Source organism: Myiozetetes cayanensis, unplaced genomic scaffold (genome assembly GCF_022539395.1).
Source record: "Myiozetetes cayanensis isolate MyiCay16 unplaced genomic scaffold, myiCay2020 scf5-8, whole genome shotgun sequence".
NCBI classification, from domain to species: Eukaryota; Metazoa; Chordata; class Aves; order Passeriformes; family Tyrannidae; genus Myiozetetes; species Myiozetetes cayanensis.
This window is the reverse complement of record NW_026087742.1, coordinates 114,938,353-114,963,079: the sequence shown is the minus strand read 5'-3', so window position 1 is coordinate 114,963,079 and position 24,727 is coordinate 114,938,353.

The window sequence follows — 24,727 nt, the reverse complement described above, 5'->3', positions numbered from 1 at the left end:
TAGAAGCGAAAAGAAGGTGGAGGAAAGAACCAGGCTTGTGTAGGGGCTGCTCTGTGAGCCACTGGTTTTTTTTTCCTGAAAGGATGAAGTGTATCATTATGAGAGGAAGAGGCTGGACTGAGAATGCAGGAAAGAAAGTGGGGTTTATAAAGTGTGAAGAATGGCAGGTAACCGTATTTTGACACTGTGTTTTCATCTAGTAGAAATTATCCTATTATGCTAGGAAAGGTCATCATTGTAACACCTCTGCTGTGTTTATTATGAGCAGCAAACCAAGCCATGTGTTAAACAACTATTTTGATAATTTGCAAAAGTTTTTCATTATTTCTTTTTTTTTATAATCCTAAAAAAAGGGAAAGTGCTGCTGTCCCGAAAATATCCAAGATTTGCTAACGGTGAAAAATAAGATAAATGATAAAGTTACCGCATTCATCAGTCAACCACCCCAAAACATTTGCAACCCATTACATATTTCAAAACTTGGCTGGGAGTCATGAGGTTCCTTGTAAGCAACCTCTTGTACTGTGCCAAAAGCAGGAAAACTAGAAGGTACCTCTGAAACATGTGCTGAGAAAAACACATTCCTGTTGTTGCTGCTGCAGTAGCAATAGCAGCAATAATTATAATTATAACGGGACAGAAGTACAGGAATAGGGTTTTTTTTGATTAGAAGACTGCAAAGTTATAAAAACCGAAACCATAATAAAAATGTCTCATGTATTATGCACCGTTTCCTATTTTATTGTCTATGAGTTGCTATTAAAACTGTGCTCAGGTTGTGTCTCTTCCTGCTTTTGCTGGAATATTTATCATGAGAATGAGGTGCCAGAACCTGAAGGATTGTCCTGGGAGAGGGAATTGTCAGTCGGGGTTTATTGCAGGAGCCTCCACAAGCGGTGGTCTTCAAGTTAATCGTATTTTTCTTCCTCCTCTTTCCTCTCTGTGACTCATGTCTGGTGCCTCCTGGCTTTTTAACAGGGTTTGTTACCCCACACACTGGACATCACTCATCCCTTTCCCACTCTGTTCCACCTTTTTTTTCCCCCCCTTCCTTCCTCTCACCGGGGCTCTTTTGGGAATGTCAGACTCCCACCCAGGCTTTGTACCGTAAAGTCTTTGTTCTTGCTTCCTGATGGGGGGTTGTGTTGACACCAGGGATGGAAAAGGAGAGAGAGCTGATCCCCTTGGACAACAGCCCCGTGGATGGCTCCCCACAGCATTTCCTGGTCACTGGGACCTGGGATGATGCTTTTTTCTGTCTGTTCTGCTTCAGTGAAGGAAAGATTTCGATTGCTGGTGCTCCTCAGGTTGCACCCTTCCCATCCCGTGCTGTTCCTGATTGATGCTGCCATTTCCAAGTCCAGGAGGGTGGGATGATCTTGGGACACACTTCACTGTGGCAGCTGCAAAGAATATTTTGAATAATGTGCAGGAGATCATCCGTCCATGGGAAATATGTGGGACTTGCACGTGCAGTGGTTTCCGAGTAATTATGACTCAACTTTTATTACCTGTGATAAAGATTTTTTTTCCCCTGCAACTCTCTACATCAAATGCATTTTTTAAAACTCAAGGCAAGACTTTGTCTGTTATGACACAGGCTTTGTCTGTCACTGTCTCCTTTGAACAGGTGTCATTGGATTGGTGTTCTGACCCTGTGGTAACTTACTGTCACTTTTTTTGCTGTTTTCTCCCCTCTGCTCAGGTCCTCCTGCTACATTAAGGGCTCTCCAAACCTCTACTTGCTGTCTGTTACCTCTGGTTCCAATCAAATTCCCATCAGAGCCTACAGAAGTATTTTCAGCAATATCAGAGCGCTTGGAATTGAGCCCCAACCGAGAGCAAAGCAGACATTCGTGAGCTAAGAACTATGTCAAATATTGGCTCATGGAAGCCACAGCTCTTGCAAGAACAACCCAGAAAACAAGGGGGTTTGGGAGCTTTCAGCTCCTTGGTGCTTTGTGCTGGGATAGTCAGGGCACCTGTTGGGTTATGGGGTTTTTTAAATGTGTGTTTTACATTTCCCCCCATATTGGGCAGCTGGTTTGACTTGAAACTTCACCGGCTCGTGGTCGCACCTTCGCACCTCTCTCATCTTTCTTGGAGGAGCAGGGAGGGCAGAGAGCTGGAGACCTGGTGTGTAGTCCTTTCCCATTGTGTAGTTTCTCCTGCTGTTCATCTGGAATCTGACCCTGGAGAAAAGGAGGCTCAGGGAGGACCTTCTGGCTCTGCAATCCCTGCCAGGAGGGGGAGCCGGGGGGGGTCGGGCTCTGCTCCCAGGGAACAGGGACAGGAGGAGAGGGAACGGCCTCCAGCTGTGCCAGGGGAGGCTCAGGTTGGCCAGGAGGAGGAATTTGTTGCTGGCAAGGGTGGTCAGGCCTTGGCAGGGGCTGCCCAGGGAGGTTTGGAGTGCCCAGCCCTGGAGGTGTCCCAGGAATGACTGGATGTGGCAATCAGTGCTCTGGGCTGGGGGACAAGGTGGGGATGGGGCACAGGGGGATTCCATGACCTTGAGAGCCTTTTCCAACCTGATTCTATGACCCCTGTCTTTTAAGCCAAGCCACTGTCCTGGCCTCAGGGGAGGGAAGCTGCAGGGAAAAGCAATGGTTGGCACCAAGTCCAGGCAGAGCTCACCTGCTCACCAACCTGAGTGGAACGTGGCCACGTTTCGGGTGGACGATGCAACTTGTTCCTCACTGAGATTCATTAGCCATTAATACACCAAAAATTAACAAGTCCAAGTGCTGCACTAGGCCATCATCTACATTAAAATTGAAACATGTAGGCAGAAATGGTCTGGAAGCCAATGAAGAGGAAGGAACTCTGAAGGAACCTCTACTCCTGCTCTGTTATGTCAAAGACTTCTTCAAGTCCCTTCGTGCTGACTTCTGCAGTATTCATTAAAACTGGTTTAAATTAGTGGTCAAAATTCCAGGGGACATCACAAGCCACATTTAAAAGGAGGAGAATACATTGGCCTGTGCTACTTTTTGGAAAGGAAAAAAAAGTACTAAGCGGAAACCTTTCCAGTTTTCTAAAATCCACCCCAAACCGAAGGTAATTCCTGGGTCATGGCAACCAGAAACCAATCCCAAGTATCTTATATCCTGTTTCTAGGAGAGTTTGGCTTAGACAATACATAAGCTGTGCTGTCACCTGTGTTGAATGGCTTGCTAGGCTCGGTTGTTATGTCTTTAAGGCAAGTTCAGCGGCAAAAATGCAGATAAATGCAATTTAATGGACATCATACCCGTTGGCTGGAACAGAGAGCCACAGAAACAGATGCTGCCAGCTTCCTCAGATGTATTCTGGGGGATTGTTCCCTTGCACTGCATCTTCTGGGTGCTGAGCTTGAGGAACAGGATATGGAACACAGGGCTATCATTCTTCCTAACGTGATCACAAAAATCTTATTGTCTTAGCAGCGTTCCAGCTTCACTCACAGAGTGCTTAACTGAATTAGGGAGTTTTAACCCTCATGTGAGACTCTATCATTGTTTAACTCTCTAATTTACTATGAAATTTTTGTTGCTTTTGCCACAGGAGCTTTGTGATCGTTTTCCTTCATGATAGGAGTGGCCTTTGCACCGAGGAAGTTTAGGTTTGGGTTTGTTGTTCTTCTTTTATTATTATTTAATTTAATCCTGGCCTTAGGAGATTTGAAACTTCAGGGGATTAATAAAGCATCCCCCAAATCATAAAGCAAATCACAGCATACCAAATCACTTCTCCTTTGAGACCCGGTGCCAAACATTTTCCGTGGTGTTCCAGTGAAACTGGACACTTCCAGCCCAGTGGCCAGTAAAGGGAAATAAAAAAAGAGAGGCGCTATGTGACCAAACTTTTATTTTCAGCGCATAGCTGGAATTTCAGCCTCTCTGCACAAGCCCCTGCCATTACAATTTATTAGATGTTTTTTATGCAGCAGATTTTATTGAATGATTTAGGTAGCCCTCAGACTTGATCCTTTCCAAATGTGCCTGACGTTTATTCCAAAAAGTGTTTTCATATTCTCGCTTTCGCGTAACCCAAGCTCTGAAATTCCAGCTAAAGTTACCGGCCTGCTGCACGGATTGTTTTGCTTTGCAGAGTCCATTTGGAAAGCCCTGGATGGCCCTGGCCTCTGCTAGGCCTTTCCAGAAGGTTTAGGATTATGAAACGAGGTTGTCCCTCGGCATTCCCGGGCACTGGAACCACCGAGCCGGACTAAGAGCTATCGAGCTCCCAGGAGTGGGAAGGTTGGGATAAAAGGGAATGGAGAATATTAAAGATGCAGGGAACTACATTTTCCAGAGCATGTCTTGGTGCACTGATCCCAAAATCCTGGGTTTTGCCAAAGGTGATGCCTCGTCTTCGAGGAGCTCCTGGAAAACGCCGTGGGAATGAGGGAGACAACCCCGAATATTTGCATTTTTGCTCTCCATTAAAGCCAGGGAATGGCTCTGCTTCAGTGCTGGACTTGCAAAATCAAAATATTTGTGTATTTTATGTGTATTATACTTGTTTTGAGAGTCACCAGTGCCAGATAGAAGGATATTTAAAAAAAAAACCATAAAAGCTTCAAAATATGGGAATGGTAATTAATGTATTTTTTTAGGTGTTATGAATCCCTTATCTAATGGTAACTCCCAAATCATGACAGAGGCGAATTTTAATCCCTGCTTTGAATTATTTTCTTGTCATTCACATATATAAACTAATTAAATTTATGTATACACAGTGCATGTACACACATCTGCACATATTCTGCAGGTGAATTGCAAATGCCATGACACTGTTCAGTGAGTTAGATCTCTCTGAAAATTTAATACCTTTTTCTTTCTTCCTGCAAAGTCCGATTTAAGCCTTGATTTTTAACTTTTAACCAGGGCATCATTCTAATGTTCAGTATAATGGGTTAAACTGCCCAGAGAAACTGTGGATGTCCCATCCCTGGAAGTGTCCAAGGCCAGGTTGGAAGGGGCTTGGAGCAACCTGGGCTAGTGGAAGGTGTCCCTGCCCATGGCAGAGGTTTCAATTAGATGATCTTTAAGGTCCCTCCCAACCCAAACCATTCTGGGATTCTTTGATTCTATGATTTTATGATTCTCTGATTCTAATCACGTTATGCTCCTGTAGCAATTCCAGATGGCATAAAGAATAATGTTAAATACCAAAAAGATTTAATTCACAGAGCCAGTTCTGGTAGGAATGAGCAGTAATCTGAAATGTGCTTCACTTTCTCTATTTGGTTACTCCTCAGCAACAACACCTGACGAACAATGAACAAACTAAATATCAAAATAACTCGTAAAAACCTTGGATTTTGAAGCTGTAAATAGTCACCACTGTGATTTAGAGGTGACTTGAAGCACAGGAATGCAAGGAAGGCCTTGAAAGGACATAATCTGTAATTCCAAAACCCTTCCAGGCATTTGGAAGACTGCAAAAGACCTTTGATGGGATGAAAACGGCCTCCATCAGTAGGATGTCATTTGCAAAGACTTTCACCAGCTATGTCTGTCCTGTTCTCACCTCCTTCATTTCACTACAAACATTTCTTAGCAGCATATTTCCAAAATGCTTTTTAATTATTTCTGGTTGCTAGTAACCCTGTATTTTCATTTATTTCACTTACCTGACTTCTGGAGAAAAAAAAAAATAAATAAAAAAACACCCCAAACTCTGTTTTCAGCTCTTTTGGAGCTCTGCCTGAAGGGATGCAAAGTGAAAGGGGTAAATGTCAGGTTTATCAGAAACACCTCCCTTCCCAGTCGAACTGCAAACCTTGCCAAATGTTCCCAGCGTTTCTTGTCTTGCACTAAATCTACGCATCATTCACTTTTACAATTTCGTTACCTTACAGTAAATTGCATCTTTTTTTTTTTTTTTTTGGGGGGGGGTGTGTGTGTTTGAACCATTCCAGACCAGGCAAGGAAAGCTGAGGGCTTAATGTGGATGTGGCAGGGGGATATTCCTGGAAAAAGCTGGAACATTGTCTTCTTCAGGGCCGGTGCTGCAACCTCACATGTGGGTTTTTTTCTGTTAGGAACCTTTTATGTCAGGTCAAACTTATTTATCTCCCTGTTCCATTTGATTTCGTGATGGAAGGGAGGAAAGTGAGAGAGAAAGAGCAGTTTAGAGGCTTCATTACTGCTGTTACTCTAATGAGGTGTTTAAATGAAGTGCTGGCCCTTTTAAAGGTCCCATTTTCGGCCCCATAAACTCAAATGATCCTTGTGCTGGGTTATGGCCATCACAAGGAGCGCTCTCAAACCATCATTTAAAATAAATGTGGAATCTTTTAATCACCCCGAGGTTTCTACACAGGAGTAATTACTCTGGCACGAATCCAAGTTCGTCCATATCAAGGCATGTAATTAATACACTAATTGGAGTAGCTGGAACACCCCTGTGGATTGGTAGGACTCCATAGACTAAGCCCAGGAGAAATGTGGGCTCCCTGCCATGGGATTCTTTCCCAGTCTGGAATAAGACATTGCATTCAGGTCTAACACACAAAGTTAGATTTCTCAGAAGCAAGGCAATAGTCTGAGCTCTTCATACCAGCAGTAAACTTGATTCTGGGACAACCTGATGATCCTTCCCGTGCTCCACTGTCAGATTTGCACACGAGTCTTCCCTTTCACTCCAATTAGTGATTTCTTTGGCCTGTGGAAACTCTTAAGAGCAAAGACCATTTCAGACTCCCTAAAAATATCATTACAGGGTGTATTTTTAATTTCTGAAGTATTTCAGACCGGGCTGTATCACTGAAGCGTTTGTGTTGGAAAGTAGAACATCTTTTGCACGACTGAAAAACAGAGATAACACTTAGATCAGAGATCTGTCTTCTCTCCTGGAAATGGCTTCAAACTGAAAGAGAATAGGTTTAGATCAGATATTAGGAAGAAATTCTTCTCTGTGAGGGTAGGCAGGCCCTGGCACAGGTTGCCCAGAGAAGCTGTGGCTGCCCCTGGATCCCTGGAAGTGTCCAAGGCCAGGTTGGACAGGGCTTGGAGAACCTGGGCTAGTAGGAGGTGTCCCTGCCTGTGGCAGGGGGTGGGACTGGGTGGTCTTTAAGATTCCAACCCAAACTATAACACTGTATGGACTAGAAAAGGGTCTCCTGTATTTCCAGCCCTGCCTGTATCAAACTCCCCAGGTTTATTTCTGGATTGAAATGGCCCCAGTTCTAATACAATTCAGAAAGATCCTAAATCTGCTAAACCACCTGAATCACTAAGCTTTGTTTTCATCTACTGAAATGTTACAAACTTGGAAGCACAGATTTAGTGGAGAGAGGACCCCCCTGAGCTCTGGGTCTCTCTTCAACCCCACAACTTCAGCAGCTCCTTCTCCTGTGATCTGGGGAGCCTGTTCAGCTTTGCTGCTTAGATGGGGAGAATCTGTTTCAGTAGCTGCACACTGCCTTTCCAAAGCACAGAATCCCAGAATCCCAGGATCACTGAGGTTGGAAAAGAGCTCCAAGGTCATGGAGTCCCCCATGTGCCCCATCCCCACCTTGTCCCCCAGCCCAGAGCACTGAGTGCCACGGCCAGGCCTGCCTTGGACACCTCCAGGGCTGGGCACTCCAAACCTCCTGGGCAGCCCCTGCCAGTGCTTGGCAAAGCACACACCTGAAAAAAAAAAAAAAGTAAAATTAAAGAAAAATTCTCTCTTCCTCTAGAACAGCCCCAGTTCCCCACTGGGAACAGCGATGGACAATTACACGGCTGTGGGCAGATCAAAAATCAGAAGCACCGATCAAGTCCGTGTCACACAAGGGGCACCAACAGGCCTTGGGTGTTTCAGTGGTGGAACCTGAACTTGCTGAGCATCCCTCAGGTGGGGGAAGTTGGGATTATTTTCCTTTACTCTCAGGAGTGCTGTGACACCAAATATGTCAAACCTTCCCCATCAATTTGCCTATTTCTTTGAAGATAAAATAAACATCCGACGTGCCATGAGTGCAACTTCATTATAAAACTCTGTCATTTGGCTGATAATAAAAGATTTTCTCTCTCTGTTGCTTAATATCTTCTCTTCACCTGTCAGTTTTCAATAAAAAGAACTTTTAGCACTTACTCCTCCCAACATACAGGCTGTTTTGCCCTCTGGTATCAACCCAATTTAAAGCTCCACTCCTGGAATGTTCTGTCCCTCCTATGGATTGGCAATGCACCCTGACATTTTGGTGTAGTTCACACTTTCTGTGAGATACTTCTGTGAACATTAGATAAATCTTTAAAGGATTATCCTGGTAGTTTCCTTCTGGCTTGATGCTTGTTTTCACTGCAATGTGGTTTTGTCTCTCTGGCAGATAATTCTTTACTTCCTTTCCCCATAGTTGAATTCATCACCCTCTTCTACTTCCTAAAGGTCACCTGTTTATCAGCAGGTTTGATGCCTTTCAAAGGCCAGCCAGAGCAGATATAATAGACTTGCTTTATCTAAAAAATCAGTGATCAGAGTTTAAAAGCCTGACACAATTTATAAAATAAATCCTTATCACATATTTTTATGTCCTCTTGTACTTATTTCTTATTGAAATGAGGCCAGTGGACTCAAAGATGCTCTGCTCTGCCATCTCTTATTACAACCCCATGGTTTTATGGTCCCACTCTTTCATTTGATCAATCTGATAAAATTTCTTCTCTGAAATTCCAGTTTAATTTTCAAGGCCATGGCCATTTCCATTTTATGGACATCTTCCCATCCGGCTTCTCGTTGTCAACAACAGCACATTTCTCAGAAGATGAGGAGGGATAATAAAGTTCATTTGAATTTGAAATTAATGATCTTTAATGCTTGACTTATTCCCACTGGTTGTGGATTTTTTTTTTCTTTTATGGATATTCTGGATGAATCTTTTGCTACTTGTTTGGGGTTTCACCCCCCCTCCCAAAAAGTATAACTCAGCTTAACTCTTGGAAATTCTCACCTTATAATTACAATTCCTACTTAAAACTCAGTTCCCAACCTTTTTCTCCTCTTCACTCTCCGTCCTTGCATCCCTTTCCATTTACTCTCATTTTGTAAATAAATTTATTCCTTTATCCATTTGGTCTGAAGATCTTCCTTAAGAAAATTTTCCCTTTCACTGGGATAGCCTTGGGCCACTTTTTTTGTACCTTTGCTTTAAAGCAATTTAAAGCCTCTCCCCCATCCTGAAGTTCCAAGGATCTCCAGCTGAAGTGCCTTCACTGAATACTCTCAGATTAGTCACTTTGAATCACTGATCTTTTAAGTAGCCAAGATCTCCATTATTTTCCTGAGGGTTTCTATCTCATATTTCAGCTTTCCCTCCTCTTATGGAACAAGAAGCACATGGAATTGTTTCCACATCTCAGTGTCTCACCATCCAATTCCAGAACTGGATGTTCTTCTTTTTTTTCCTTTTTTTTTTTTTCTTTCTGAAAGTCAACTACAAGAATCTTGATTTGTGTTCCCAACTAGTTCTTGAAGCACTAATTCTGCAGGAATCAGAGTCATTTAATTTTTTTTCAGCTGGTTTTCTCAGAGTGCTTCTCTCATCTCAGCCTGCCCAGGGTTAGATTTTAAATCTGGTTTTAGCTTTCTATATGAGAGAGTCATAGCTTTTAGCTTTACATGTAACTGAGTTTTTAAGGTTGAAACCTGGAAAGCACTGGAGTAAAACCCCCAAAAGGTGGAAATATTGGAGCAACACAAATAAAGATGCTTTACAGCTCCCAGGTATCCTTAGAGCTGATAGGAAACATGTGCCAGCTCTATGTATTGCACAATATGTGGCTTTTAATGGCTGTTTTATGTGCATGGGGAGAAGGGAAGGTTTGAATTGCACTCTGTTTCATTTATTCACTTATCAATGGATTTGTTTCCATGTGCACATAAGCAATGTGTGCTATTTATATCTATATTCATGATGGAAACCCACCCCCCCTCCCCCAAAGAGGCAGGTTTGGAGCATCACCCCCTTTCCACACAAAGGGGAAAATCTGCAGTTTAGAGACAAACCCCTGTCACAACAAAGTGGCTCAATTTTAGTTACAGCCCGAGCTTAAAACAGACCCAATCCAGGGCAAAGCCCAGCTCTGAAGTGCACAGCCTGAGGTAAATTGATACATTCATTCCCAGACTTCTCTGACACTGATTACTGGTCTCTACTAACAGTGTTTGCAGGAGGGCTTATCTATTCTCCTCTTCTATAAGAGACACTGTTCAAAGAGCTGGATACACAGCTGCCTCTTTACAGGCTTTACCTCGTGCTGAAAAGCAGGGGGATCACGTGGCTGAAAATCTAAATTAATCTGCCCAGAAAGTGGGGAGCCTTGTTTGGACCCGTCAGAAAAGGAAAGCACTTGTAGGTGAAATCTTCTTAAGGAGACCAAAGAAGTGAAAACTCGGAGGGAGCCCTGTGAAAAACGCTGGGCTGGGAGGCTTCCTGGGCATTTCAGACAAAGCAAATGAGCCCTGGGGATAAAAGGTGCCTGGGTGAAATGGGAAAAGGGAGATTTTCACCATGAAGAGGCAGTGCAGTGCTGAAAGTGTGAGCGAGCTGGGAGTTTAATGTTGAGCCTCTGAGCTGGCAAAAAAAAACCACCTCCTCCTCTTCCTCTCCTTTTCCTTCAGAGCAGGAGCTGTGACATCAAACCCACATTCTCTTCATCCTGTCAAGGAAGCAAGTGGTGGGTTTAAGCCTAGCCTGACCTCTGTGGGTGATATTTCAGTAACTTCCAGCTTTTGAATGATTGTTTTGGTCAGCTGGGCAAGCACGAGGTTGGAAAATATGTCACAGGGACACCTTTTCCAGTGTTTCTGTCTCAGTCCTATTTCTTGCCAGTGTGAGAGGGCTGTGCTGTGGCAGGAGAGAGGGTCTGATGCTGCCTGGCACGTTTAGGATGTCTGACACATTTAGGATCTTGCAGACCACCCCTGGTGTGGGAAGCACAGCACTCATCCATCTCACCCTGGCCAGTGATTCCAAGAAAAGGAACAGCAACAAGACTGGAGTGGGATGACCAAAGTCTGGGGGAAGAAACAATCCAGTAACAAAGGGAGAAGGTGAGGAAGAAGGTCTTGCAAAAAGGAGTAGCATCTTGATATAAACACATAACCCAAAGGTTTAGTTTAGTGAAGACCAACAGCTTTCTGCTTACATTTTGATGGGCTTCCATGGGATCAAATAATGCTCTTTTTCTTTGTGCAAGACCTGGGAGAGCACAGAGCTGTTCCCACACACTGCTGTTGTTTGCAGTCTGACCTTCCCTGTTGCTCAAATATATATAAGAGATGGGAAATTTGTCTTTTTCTTCTTCGTAGAGCTCTGCTAACCGAGCATTTTTGCTATCTGTAGTGCTTGCAAGATGGGTAAAAACCCACTGTACCAAAACCACCACAGATTTTTATGCCAGCAATGTACATGTACCGGAAATTTTCTCATAATGTAAGTCACTTTTGATTTGCCATCACTTGTTTTAACTCAGCCTGTTGGAGGAACAAACTTACTGAGTGATGAACCAGCACCAATTTCTGGCCCTGGCAGCACTTGGATGTAAAATCCATTGGCTTTCCCAAACTGACCCACACTTGTTCTTCCCATTCTTGGGAAGGGAAATATCACACTGGAAGAGTTCATGTAGCTGTTTCTTGTTCTAAAATGTTAATTCACTTTTGAACTCGGAGGTGTGGAGTGCCAGGGGGTGAAGAGGAGGTGATGTGCCCACAACCCTGAGATAAATCTTTTAAAACGAGGCTGTGGCTCGGTCTGCTTTTGAAAAAAACAACTCCTTTGCATATCTGGAATGAAGTGTACTACAGACATAACTGTCTGCATTTCTAATAAGTGAAGAGAGCCTCAACTATTCTTATTTTCCATCAAAACACTTTGTGTGTGTGTGTGTGTGTTGCCCCCAAAATATGAGGTTTCCATATGCAAAGCCCAGCACCTGAGAGGGTGGTGTTTGCTTTCTTTCTCGTGCTGGTTTTCATTTCAAAAGCAGGTCTCTGGTGAGAAGGAAAACAGCAGCCCTTGTGATGTGAGTGGGGCCCACGGATCAGTGTGCAAGTTCCCCCTGGGGTTTTCCGTGTTCCAGTTTTGCACCCCAGCAGGCCTCAGGCAGCAGAAGTTGTTAGAATCTGTTTCTTCTTGAATGACGTGCAAGATTCTCGACCCAGCCTTCCTGTAAAAGGCACACAACACCCAAGCTCACAGCGTTCCCCCCTCCAAGGGGATTTGCTTTTCTGGACACTGTGAAATCGTGACATCGATGTCCCTTTGCCCGGCCACACTTTAAGACTCAAAACTCCCAGGTGCTGGTCCTGAGTATTCCTAAAGCCCAGCGGATGTGGCTGCAAGCAAAGCAATTTCCCATCTCCAGGTATAATCCATTTCCTCAGCTTTAATACAGCAAAATCTCACTGTGCCTTTGGAAGCAAGACCAGCCCGGGCCGCCTCTGAAATTATTCGGGGTGAATGTGATTTGAGCAGTTCAGTACAAGCTCAGTGGTTTTGGGCTTCTTTAATGATTTCATTTTCCCTATTTACTGCATCTCTTCTTCCTTCCTCCCACTTCCCAACAGTGGGGAAAAATCCAGTTTGACTTCAAGCTGCAATCCCACCCGATGTTCTTCTTTGCACAAGGCAAGAGAGGGAACTGTTTTAATGTCACTGCACAGGGAGATTCACTCAGGGAAAGAAAATGCTTCTGAGTAGCAGCTTCATATGGTCTTTGGTTTTTGTTTTTTACCTGATATTTTAAAGTGTACCATCTTCACTCTGTTTCTGGTCTTTGCAGAGGGTGCAGCGTTTTTGGCCAGGGTCTCTGCCAGTAGAGGCTTTTTCTCACTGGATTCAATAGAAATCTTTCTTATGGCTGTAAAAGCAGCTCGACTGAATATAAATTATCAGGCATGGGGGATTAGCTGCTGTATTAAATGTAAGTAATGATCACAGGTAAGAAGTAAAAGAAATATTTTCATAAGTAAAGTCTCTTCTGGAAAGATTTTTTTAAAAACCCCAAGCAATTAAGATTAATGAATGATTAATTCAAATACTTCTTCAAAAGATGAAAGGGATTAATACTTTCTCCTACACAGAAATTCACTGAATGGGCAATTATCAAATGCAGCATTTAGTGCATGGAGTCCAGACAAATTACTGAATTCAGTGGCAGCCTTTTTAAGTTTCATTTCCTACACAAGAGGAGAACCAGCCTGTGGGACTGGAGAAAGAGAAGATTAATAAACGGTAGAATGAAAGGAGAAAGGGAATAATTGTATTATTTTTGACTGCAGTGCATTCCTCAGCTCCTTGGTCTCACTGCTGATCCTCACCAGGAACATTCTAAGAGACTTTTGCCACGTTCAACACTCAGCTGGGATCTGTCCCTGCAGCCACGTGGAGCACAAGGATTCACAGGGAAATCCATCAGAAACCCCTCACAGCCCCCAAATCCATCCCTTCCCTACAGGGGGTGTCCTGCAAGGCTGCTCCTCCATAACCCTACTTTCCTTCTTGCTGCAAGCTCCCTCTAAAAAATCACAATATCCTTGGCTTCCCCAAAGGGCTGTGGGGTGTTGGAAATCCCGTGCTGATCCCGTTGGCATTTTCTGCTGGAAAAATCCTACCCTGTGCTGCTCCTGGGCCCTGGTGCCACACAGAGAGAGCAGTTTCTTCTTTGCCCTCACTTGGCCAAAGGAGACACTTGGCAGGACACTTGATGGTCCTTGTGGGTCCTTCCCAACTCAGGATATTCTGTGATTCCATGAGTAGAGGGCAAATTCCCAGGATGCACTAAAATCCACATGGATTTTATTGCTTTCCCCCCCGCCCCCCAAAGTCTGTCTTCAAATTGGAAGGTATAAATGCTATTTAAAAACAGTTTAAAGCTTCAAAATAGCTTTAACAGCCCTGGGAGAAGGCCCTGGGGGTGCTGGTGGGGGACAGGCTGGACATGACCCAACCCAGAACCCCCCGTGCCCTGGGCTGATCCCCCAGCGTGGGCAGCAGGGCAGGGGGGATTGTGCCCCTCTGAGACCCCCCTGCAGAGCTGCTCCAGCCCTGGGAACAGCACAGGGAGCACAGGGAGCTGCTGGAGAGAGCCCAGAGGAGGCACCAAGAGGATCCCAGGGCTGGAGCAGCTCTGCTGGGAGGAAAGGCTGGCACAGCTGGGATTGTTCAGCTGGACAAGAGAAGCTTTGGGGGGACCTGAGTGTGGCCTTGCAGGGCCTGAAGGGGCTCCAGGAAAGATGGAGAGAGACTATTTCCAAGGGCTGGAGGGACAGGACACGGGGAATGGCTTCAAACTGCCAGAGGGCAGGGTTAGATGGGATATTGGGAAGGAATTGCTGGCTGGGAGGGTGGGCAGGCCCTGGCACAGGTTGCCCAGAGAAGCTGTGGCTGCCCCTGGATCCCTGGAAGTGTCCAAGGCCAGGTTGGACAGGGCTTGGAGCACCCTGGGCTGGTGGAAGGTGTCCCTGCCCACGGCAGGGATTTGGAATGAGCTGTTTTTTAAGGTCCCTTCCAACCCAAACCATTCTGTGGTTCCAAGATTGAAGATCGTGCACATAAATCTTACACATCATCTGTGAAAGAAAAATTACGGTTTCAGATTTTAATTAAGAAATTATTTCCAGCAAATGTTTGCCCAGCAAACCCAAGTTTTACCTAGTTATTTGCATGGGTGTCCAAAGAAATTTCATAAAAATAAAATGAAAGGATGTTGGTTTAGGGTCTAATTCAACCATGTGCTTCAGCATGTACTTAAACTCATCCATTAACACATCTGAGTGTGAAATAAATCCCCTGTGGTATTTAAAGCCTGGAGTATTTTTGTGATTTCAAATCCTAGCCCTCTGCAGTTAGAGGGAAAAATATTCCATATATTAGACAACAAGACTTAAATTTTCTTAAAAAAATATTCAAGAAGATTGATGATTATGATATAGAGATTTTTTTGAGGTGGGCAGACACCAACAAGGAACTTACTTTATTGTTATTAAGCAGGACTTAAGATCCCCCTCCTTCAGGAACAGTCAAGCATTTTGAATATCCTACAGATACCAACGTATTTTCACCTCCTATTTTACCTTCAGCTCTGATGATAAAAAAAAGGGGAGCACATTCTTGCATGGCAATTGAAAATGAAACATTCTCTGGCTTTACATCCAACTGCAGACAACCTTGGACTCTTGGTTGCATCTCTTTGAAGGAATGCTCTTTTAGCTCAGCTTTCATGCAAATAAGACATGAAAGTTCGATGAGAGACATAAAAACAACACTTTAAAAGTTCAACGCTGGCTGAGGAGGGTGGAGAATTGTTTTTCCTTAGACAAAAGCCACATTGACCAAAATCAGAGTGTGGCATTAACTCAAGTTTCTCTTTTGGCCTCTACCTGAGTCCTGAAAGAGCTCAGGCATAAACCGGATAAGCCGCTAAAAATGACTCAGCTCATTCACACAAACTGCCAAGAAATCTTTATTTATTTAAAGAAAACTCTCTAACAATAGCCCTGCCTGCTTCAGCAGGCCAGCCTGGCTGTTAGGTAATGCTGGGCTGGAGAGAGTATTATTTTTAATGCAGGATTTCCCCCTCTTGCTGATGTTTGAACAGATGGTTTTGTGGCAACACCTCTTTATATTATAACTATTTTGTTTTAATACTAAACTTGTTTGAACCATATGAGGCAAGCTAATAAAAGCAGCAGAGTCCTAGGCCTCGAAGCATCATCTCGGTGTGACACTCAAAAGGATCTAATAAAAATCTGAGGGAATGCTCCTCAGCCATCCCAGTATTCCCTCTGCCAGTGCCAGCGTTGGAAATGCCAGGAACAGATGTAAAACTGGGATATTGGCCTGAGAGAAATTATTCAACTGTGTACACAGGTGGAGCTGGACTGCCTCGAATTTAAGGGGAGGAGATGGAGAGGGAAGGAAGGTGTAGGTAGAGAGGAAGCTGTTGGAGTGTGTCGGTGACGAGTGGGCTGTTCAAATAAACGGGGGGATGAGGTGAGGAGGGTTGTCTTCCACATAAATAAACACAAGTGGTTGTCACAGTCCCAAAACACCAAGCTGAAGAATCCCATAACCTCTTCTATGGGGACAGCAGCAGCCAGTGTCCCCTGTCCATTTTGGGGGGTCCTTTGGTCCTCCCACAGCAGTTACTTTGAGTGCCAGCAACGCAATTATGGAGCTTCACATTTTGAATTCAGTCACATCCAGCTCTGCTCCTCCTCTTCCTCACCTGTCTTGGACTCACTGCTTTAGCTCTGCTCCTCAGGGATGCTGTTCCAAGGCTGGGCTCTGCAACATCCCCCACCCCTGGCTCCTGGACCTCCAAGTCACCTGGCTCGGGTCCAGGTATCATCCCTGCGGGATTTGAGGCATTTACTCACTGTGCAGCCACCGTGGAGAACTGGACCATCAGGACAGGGCTTTCAGGCACTGCCACGTGTTTTGGAGGAGCTTGGGTTTACCTTCTTGCCCCTGCAGCTTTTGGAAGGTCCCCAAGCTGTTGGAAGCCCTGTGGCTCCCAGTGAAGGAGGGAAGGAGGTCGGGAAAGAAGCCCTGACCTGTGAATGGCTCATTCTTTGGAAGCAAAGGTTATTCATGGGCTTTATATGAGAAAATGAGGTGGGTTAACTGACCCAGATTCAGCATGGATATAAGTGAAATAAATCTGGTAGGCTGGGGGGGAAGATGTCAAAGCAGGAGCAGATACAGCATTTAAAGTCCTGCTCCAGTTGTGGCCAAATTCCCACTGGTTTTAGCAGCTCTGGGTTTGTGTTGTCTGCAGCCACTAATTGGATTTAAATTATTATGAGTTTTGAGAAAAACACATGCTTAAATCCCCCAAAACACTTGTTTTACATCAAATTTAGCTCTTTTAGGGTTTCTCATAACCTGTTTAGCCTGACTGGAGCTCTACTAAATCTGAAAAACTGTCTTTCTGCTTATGATGATTAACAAAGAAGATAAACCCAATTTAACCTCAAGACTGTGTCTTCAGGCCTAGAAATTGTGCAAACAGTGGTGGCTGTAACATAGAGAGCAGAAACGAATTCCCAGTAGCACCTCTTCTTACAACATCATTGTGGGCTTTGTTGACTTTAGGCTGGCTTTTTTTTTTTTTTTCTTTTTTTTTTTTCAGTGGATTCCATGGAACTTGAGATGACTTGAAACACTCAAACGACCACATTTAAATGTGTGTGTTTATGGGCGAGGGAGGGGGATTCACACTTTAAATCCTAAGTGCTGGAATTAGCTCCAACAAAGCCCGAGTGTGTTGACTTTCAAATGTATTCAGCTGATGGAGCAGAAAATTTGTTGGCTGGCTTCAAGGGCTGTCTATTTATTCCACCCCCTCTGGAGAAGAACTTTGCCTGTTATCTTGGAATAGAAGAGTAAGTGCAATATGTTTGAACGTGGAATTTTGGCTACAGAGTGGTGGAGTGCCATTGCTGGGCTTCAGGTTCCTCTTCCTGGTGTGATTTGGTGAGTCCTGGGCTGTTCTTGCTTTGCAAGTGCAGAGCTCTCCATCTGCCCTCAGTCCTAAACCCTGCCCTCAGGGGAGCTGGGACAGGGAGATCTGGGCAAATCCTGCCCCAGAAAATGAAGATATTAAGCAGGGTGTCCACATGTTGTGTGAGGTCGATATAAACAAAACAGCAAGGCCATTTCCCTCCTCCCTTTTTGCAGGACGTGATGACCTGGGATGGAATTCTGTGATTCTGTGACTCTGTGAAATGGGGAGGGATGGATGGGGATGTCACTTGGGAGTTGAAGTCTGAAAGTTCATCTGCTGGAAGCAGAACTAAACTGAACATTACAGGGGGCAGCTCCTGTGTTGTTGAAGGTCTCTTTAGACTATTTCTCTTAGTCAGAGGAATTGTTTAAATTGCTACAGATTGAATCTGAAACTAACTTGGCAAGGTAGGTTTGTGTGGTGTAAGGGAATAAGCCTTTTTAACCACCTGGCCAAGCCTCTGCATCACCTGTCACGATTATTTTTGCAGAATGATGTCAGCCCTGGCTCTTCTCTTTCCTATGGATGGTGTGAACACCAGTATTGCAGCTGGATCCTGTGGACAGGGAAGGATTCCTGCAGGAAGAATCCAGGTGGTCCCTGTGAGTCAGCAGGAGAACAGAGCTGCCTTGAGGGGCTTCTCAGGAGGCTTCTGCCATCACACTGACATTTTGGTCACCAGAACATGAAGGAAAGACAGTTCTGCAAAGATCAATATTCCTTGCATCACTCCTGGCAGAATTCCTACCTACAGCCCCTGGCACTTGCTGGGGAAAAACAAAATCGCAGCTGCCCTTCCCCCTTCCTTCATGAGAATAAACCCCACAACCTGCGTCTAGTTTTTGTGTTATGGATACAGTCTGTGATCTGTTTATTTATTTACCCATCTGGATGATGAAGGCAATTTAACCCACTGTCTGCCACACCACAAACCCACTGAAACAGGGTGATTCCCGGCAGTTTGGAGCACGGTGCTCGCAGCAGTTCGGGATGGATCACGGGGGGGTTTGCTGCAGAATTCCCTTCCTGCAACAGAAAAAGGAACACATAATGCAAACATTGTGTGCCTGACATATTTTTATAACGGAGCACTAAGAAAATACTTGCTACCTGAAATATTTCTGTAAGTCACTGAAGCAAGCAATCCAACATGTGGGTTACATTACACTCAGAGCTGATCTTAGTTTTGTAGCACACACTAAACAGCAGTTATGCAGGAGGCTCAGGTTTAATAAAACTAAAACTTTCGGTGGTGCATACAGCCAATAAAGATTTAAGCATGCTGGGCATGATCAGCATACTAATTGCTGCATTAATAAATCCTGAAGCCTGGCTTGTTTTGAAAGGCAAATAAAAATATTGTAGAAAACCTGGAGGAGCGTTTGCTTGGAAAAGTGTGTGTGTGTGTATGAGATGTGTGTGAGTGCAGAATGTCAGGGCTAACACTGATCAGATGGGGTTTTTTCCTCCCTCTGTTCTGTGCAAGCAGGACTTCACATCTCGTGGCAAGTTGCTCTGCCCTGGTGTTTACTGACAGATCATCACCAACCCTGTTTGTGTTTCATGCAATAATAATTATATTATAGATAATATGTTGTCGTTATTATGCAGTTTAATAAGAATGCAGTTATATATAATATATATTATTAAGTTATATATAATATATAATATAATATATGCAGTAATAATGCAATTTATCTTTCATTTTCACTACTACACTGAACTAGTCAGGGTGTGCTAACAAAGGGGTCCCAAAGAGCAAGGCTGGGCAGAGTTACCTCTTCCACTACAACACTTCAGACCACAACCACAGTCAAGAGAGAATAAGAAGACCTTAAAAAATTATCCCAGGGTTCTGTTTCACAGAGTGTAGCATTTCCTGGGAGGGCAGGGAAACCCTGAGGTCTCTCCTCGTGTGGAGACACAACCACAGGTGGGTCTGCACTGCTGTGAAGTGCCGTGGGTCAGCACCCCAAAGCCTCGTCCTGCTGTCAGCAAGAAGTTCCCTCCTCTCATTTCTGCTCCCCAGGATCCTCCCACCCACCCCCCAAGCTCTTCACCAGAGAGAGAAAAATGCTGTCCACCTCCTGCAGAAACGGGCTGGCTCTCAACAGCCGGGGGTTTTCAGCTGAGCGAGGACAAGCGTGCGAAGGTGACGAGAAGGAGTAAAAAATTAGCCCTGGGAGTTTACAGAGTATGGAAAGCACTCGGTGCATTTCCAAGGCTGGGGATGGAAGAGAGATGGTTTTACACGCCAAAAAACCAAAAATAATTGTAAATAACTGTTTTATTTTCGGACAGAGATCCCTTGCCTGGCGAAAAGCTCACTGGACCATTCGTTGCTTCTCAAATAAAAATTGTGTATTAAAAAGTTGGGAATTTTTTTTTTTTTTAATGAACGGCAAGATTAATGAGCCGTGCTCGGGCAGCAATGATTCCTGCCAGCTTGTGCATTAGTCAGCTATTAACATACTTCTTGGGCAATTTGAAGGCTTTTTTTTTTTTTTTTTTTTTTTTTTCATAGCGCATTGGAAATCACAAAAGACTCGTTGAACTCACCAGGAGTTAGTTCTGCCTGGTGGCTGTGGCTGTCCTGATACATCTTGGCTTTATTTCTCAGTGGCATCAGTACATCTGGTGGGCAAAATCAGCAACTATTTTGAGGAGAAAAGGGGTTTCTTTTGCAGACACCTCGTTTTTAGCACCACAGGCATCCCAAGCCTCTCTCTTTCTCCTTTTCCTGCCACTATTACCCAGACTTTAAGAACAGGGATCTGGAGGCAGGGAAGATGAAATAAAAATAAAGATTGCATCTTGTTCCCCATCAGCTTTTGTCTGCCCACTCTGGCACAGATAAGAAATGGGTGTCAGAGTTCTGAGTGCTGGATCTTGAGCAGAGTGTTTCCAACAGGGAGATTATCCAAGCACAGCACACGATACTCCCATCGGGAGAAAGGGATGAGCAAAATGTGATTTGTTGTTGCAGTGCCAAAAGGAAGCCCCAGGCTGGAGAAGCTGTGGTTTCTACTGAAAATCAGGGTTGAAATATCAATAAATAAAAAAACAAAAAACACGTTGAGGCGGCTGTTTTGGCAGTGGGACCTCAGACTTCTAATAAGAAATTTCAGTGGAGCAGGAAACGAGGAAGTGGGATTATATTGAAGGATCTGGACCCAGATTTCAGATACCAGACAGAGTTTTCAAGTCTGCAGCAGATTCTGTAGAAGATATGGATTGAACCAATCCTTCTCTGCCTCAATTTTCCAGCTGGAAAGTGGGGACATCAGGAACACTTTGGGTTTTTTCTGGTGTTTTTGTCTACTTTGGTGGCTTGCCTTGGAAGAGAATGAACATATGAACATCTTCTTCTGACCATTTCTCCTGTGGCCAGCAGGGCTTGGCCTCAGCTAGACCTGATGGCTGTTAATCTCATGGAATCACAGAGTATCCTCAGTTGGAAGAGTCCCACAAGGATCACACAAGTCCAGCTCCTGGCCCTTGACTAGACAACCTTTGATTTTGGATTGCACACCTATCAAGCTCTACATTTGCAGTGTCTTGGGTCCTGAGTCAATGACAGCAGTTCTTAGGGTGCTATTTCCTGTCACTTTACATGCCTAAGTCCCTTTTTCCTGTGGATTGCTTCCTTTTGGAACAGCTGCTCTAACGGGCAGAGATTTCTTGGCCTCCAACTCAGAGCTCAAAGGCAAACGTCAGCCTCCCAAACTTAAATTCCAGTGGAAATCTGAAGCTTCTCAAGGAACCCTTCCCTCCTTTCTTCTGCCTGAGTGTCCAACTAAACACTCCTGAGGACACCACAGCAAAGGTTAAACAGGATTCATGGAGGAAATAGCAGACTTGTTTCAATCCAGCCTTCCAAGGATAGAGGTATCCTCCCAAAAACCCTGCCTGGGGACCAGATTTTGCTGCCCTATGGAGAAATGCCCCTTTCTCTGTTGGGAGTCTCAAAGACCTAGAACAAGAAGTAACTATTCCCACAAGGAATGTGGGAATACTTGGCGTGTCCCTGCACTGCCTGCACAGCAGCTGCTGGAGATCCTTTAATGCATCAACTCCGCACATCCCAGTGCAGAAATGCCCTCACTGTCACAAGCCTTTCCTTTTTGATGCTTTCAGAGAGCATATTAAACAGATCTGGCTCCTTCCAAAATCTGGATGCCAGATCCGGAGGACAGCGTTCCACACGTGTTTCCTAAACACGCTCTCGTTGCCCTAGAAAATACCACATAACCACAGGATCCCTGAGGTTGGAAAAGAGCTCCAAGGTCATGGAGTGCCCCCTGTGCCCCATCCCCACCTTGTCCCCCAACCCAGAGCACTGAGTGCCACGGCCAGGCCTGCCTTGGACACCTCCAGGGCTGGGCACTCCAAACCTCCCTGGGCAGCCCCTGCCAAGGCCTGGCCACCCTTGCCAGCAACAAATTCCTCCTCACGTCCCACACAAACCTCCCCTGGTGAGCAGAATCTGCTCCTTCTCCTGTTGCAACCGTGTGTCATCTTTAATAAAAGAAATTTGGGGGTTATTTTTTACTTCTTCAGGTGGGAATTGTTTAGTTTAAGGTGCTTCCCACCCTGGTGCTGCCTCCCGACCCTCCTTGCCACCACGCTGCTGCTCCTGCTGAACCCCTCGTTTGAGCTCGGTCTGGCAGATTTTTGGCAAGCTAAAGTTAAGACTCAGGCAAGCACAAGTTAAATCATGACCTGAGGTAGAAACTGGGACAGAACAAGGTCGTAGCCGAGCCCTGGGTTTAGAGTTTTGGTTTCATCTGAACATCAAACTCGAACCTGAAGATTTTAAGTTGGTTTAGAAGCCAAGCCTGCTTTTGCAAAACAAGCACTGGGTCAGGCTCAGCCCAAGTGATCTTAATAAATTAATTCTGTTTATTCAGACCTCAAGCCACTAAACTGGAAATCTTGTTGCCCAGTGAGATTCTACTGGAAATACCATGAAAACACTCTCTTTTATTGTACCTGTTTTATCACTCGTGATCTTTCTCAAACCCAGAAATCCAAAAGTGTTGGGCTGAAATGGCAGATAACATTTTTAATTATTTAAATAATTTAATTAGGTAACGTTGGTAATCTCAAGTTTGGCATAAGTTTCTAAGTTCATTTTTATTTTATTGAAGCTGGTTAAAAGAAAAAAAAAATAAAATAAAAGAGGGGAGCACAGAAATTGCTCCAGATCAAAAGTCCCATCATGGTTTGCATGGCTTGGGGGAAGATTCCAAAATATAAACCCACCCTGTACTGTGACTGTGGCAGAAGTTGAAACACACTTACCAGGGGGTTTTAACTGCTTGCCACCTTCACTGGGCATTACATGTGTAATCAGAAAATATAGTAAATGCTGGTCAGTTAAAAAATTGAACTGATTTAAAATAAAATGATGTCTCGTCCTCTCAGTTTACAATCTACAACAATAAAATATGGCCAGTGACTTCCTTTAAATAAATTCTTTTAAAATATCAATGTAAATATGATATACCAAGTATAATATAGAATATAAACATTTTGCTTTTATGTTTTTACTGTTCTGTAAATGAGGCATCTAAAAGTAATTATTCACCATAAATCTGTATTTATTGACTGGTGATAACCAGCTTCTGTTGGGATGTTTGATGCTGCACCTCCTCCCATACTTATCTGGGCGCTCTGTCCCCCACAAGAATTCACTCTTAAGGTACGAAAAGTAGAAATTAAAAAAAAACTACACATATATTTTGGAGTGACTGTAGAAAAACTAAGGAAACAGGACCTTCTCATAACCCAGCAGTAAAGAGTAAATTAGAAGTGATGAGGACTTTTGAAACAAAACATGGGTTTAAAATGTCCCAAAGCAGTGCACTGATACATCTGCAGGGGCTGATTTTCTGCTCCTCGTGCTCAGTGACAAGGTAGCCCAGTCGCTCTGCAGCCATGCACAAAGCAAGAAATGCTAAATAATCACCAGGGAGAAAAAAGAACACAAATAATCCCCTCAGGTTTGGCTCCAAGATATCGAATCTGTGCACCCTGTGGCCCTCCCTGCGTGAACAGGGAGTCTCTGTGTCCGATGTGCTCTTTTTTTTCGGGGAGGAAGATGAATTACGTGGCTCAGCCCCGCTGGCAAGAAAACATACAGCCCCCACATGTCAGCAGAAGTATCCTCATCACCACTCATGTAAAAGCTAATCCCTGCCTGTCATGACAGTCTCCAAAACATGGAGTATTCTCTGAACCACGGCCAATTCTTCGGTCATTCGGTGCGTCAGGAGCAGCGCTCACTGTTCTCTGTCTGTGTGCGTTATGCCTTAACATATAAACACACACTTTTAAGGCAGCTATTTTTAAAACTGAGAGGGGGGTGGAAATGCCCAAGCGATTTCTTTTTGAGGGCTGATACCCGAAACTCCGAGTTTCATTCATAACAATGTGGAAAGACCTCGACGCGCCTCTCTCGGGGGAATTCCTCGCCGATGAACGGTTTTTTTTCCCCCGGTCCCCCTTTCATAAAGTGCGAGTGAAATACAGCGCACAATGGGTTGATAGGGCTGGTTTAAAGGAGCCTTTGTCAAAAAAAATAAAAATCCCTGCCTGGCCCGACCTGTTCCTTCTGGTGGGGAGTCCTACCTAGAAATGCAATCTGGCTGCACGGTGAGCGGGACAAATGTGGCTCGGCGTAAGCGGCTGCAGGTCTGCAGACGTGTGCTCTGACGGGAGGTGAGTGCTGCCTGAGCTGCTGCTCCGCTGAAAAGGCACCTGTTGAAATAAAATACAAGTTAAAAGAGTTAAAAAGAGGCTGCGCTGCAGTGGCAAACCTTGGTAGCAGCGGGGCGGTGAGACCACATGCCGTGTGCGTGCGTTCAGCGAGGGAAAACGGGGAATTCTTTGCTTTCCACGGAGCCTGAGGGGAGCAGTTGAGTCCCCAACAGGGCTGGGGGAGGAAAGAGTCCAAGGCAAGACATTGATTCTCTTCAGGATGAGAGGACATAGCCCCAGGCTGCTCCAGAAGGAGGTTCAGTTGGGACATGAGGAGGAATTTGTTGCTGGCAAGGGTGGTCAGGCCTTGGCAGGGGCTGCCCAGGGAGGTTTGGAGTGCCCAGCCCTGGAGGTGTCCAAGGAAGGTCTGACTGTGGCACTCAGTGCTCTGGGCTGGGGGACAAGGTGGGGATGAGGACCAGGCTGATGATCGTGAAGATCTTTTCCAACCTCAGTGATTCTGTGACAGCACCTGAATT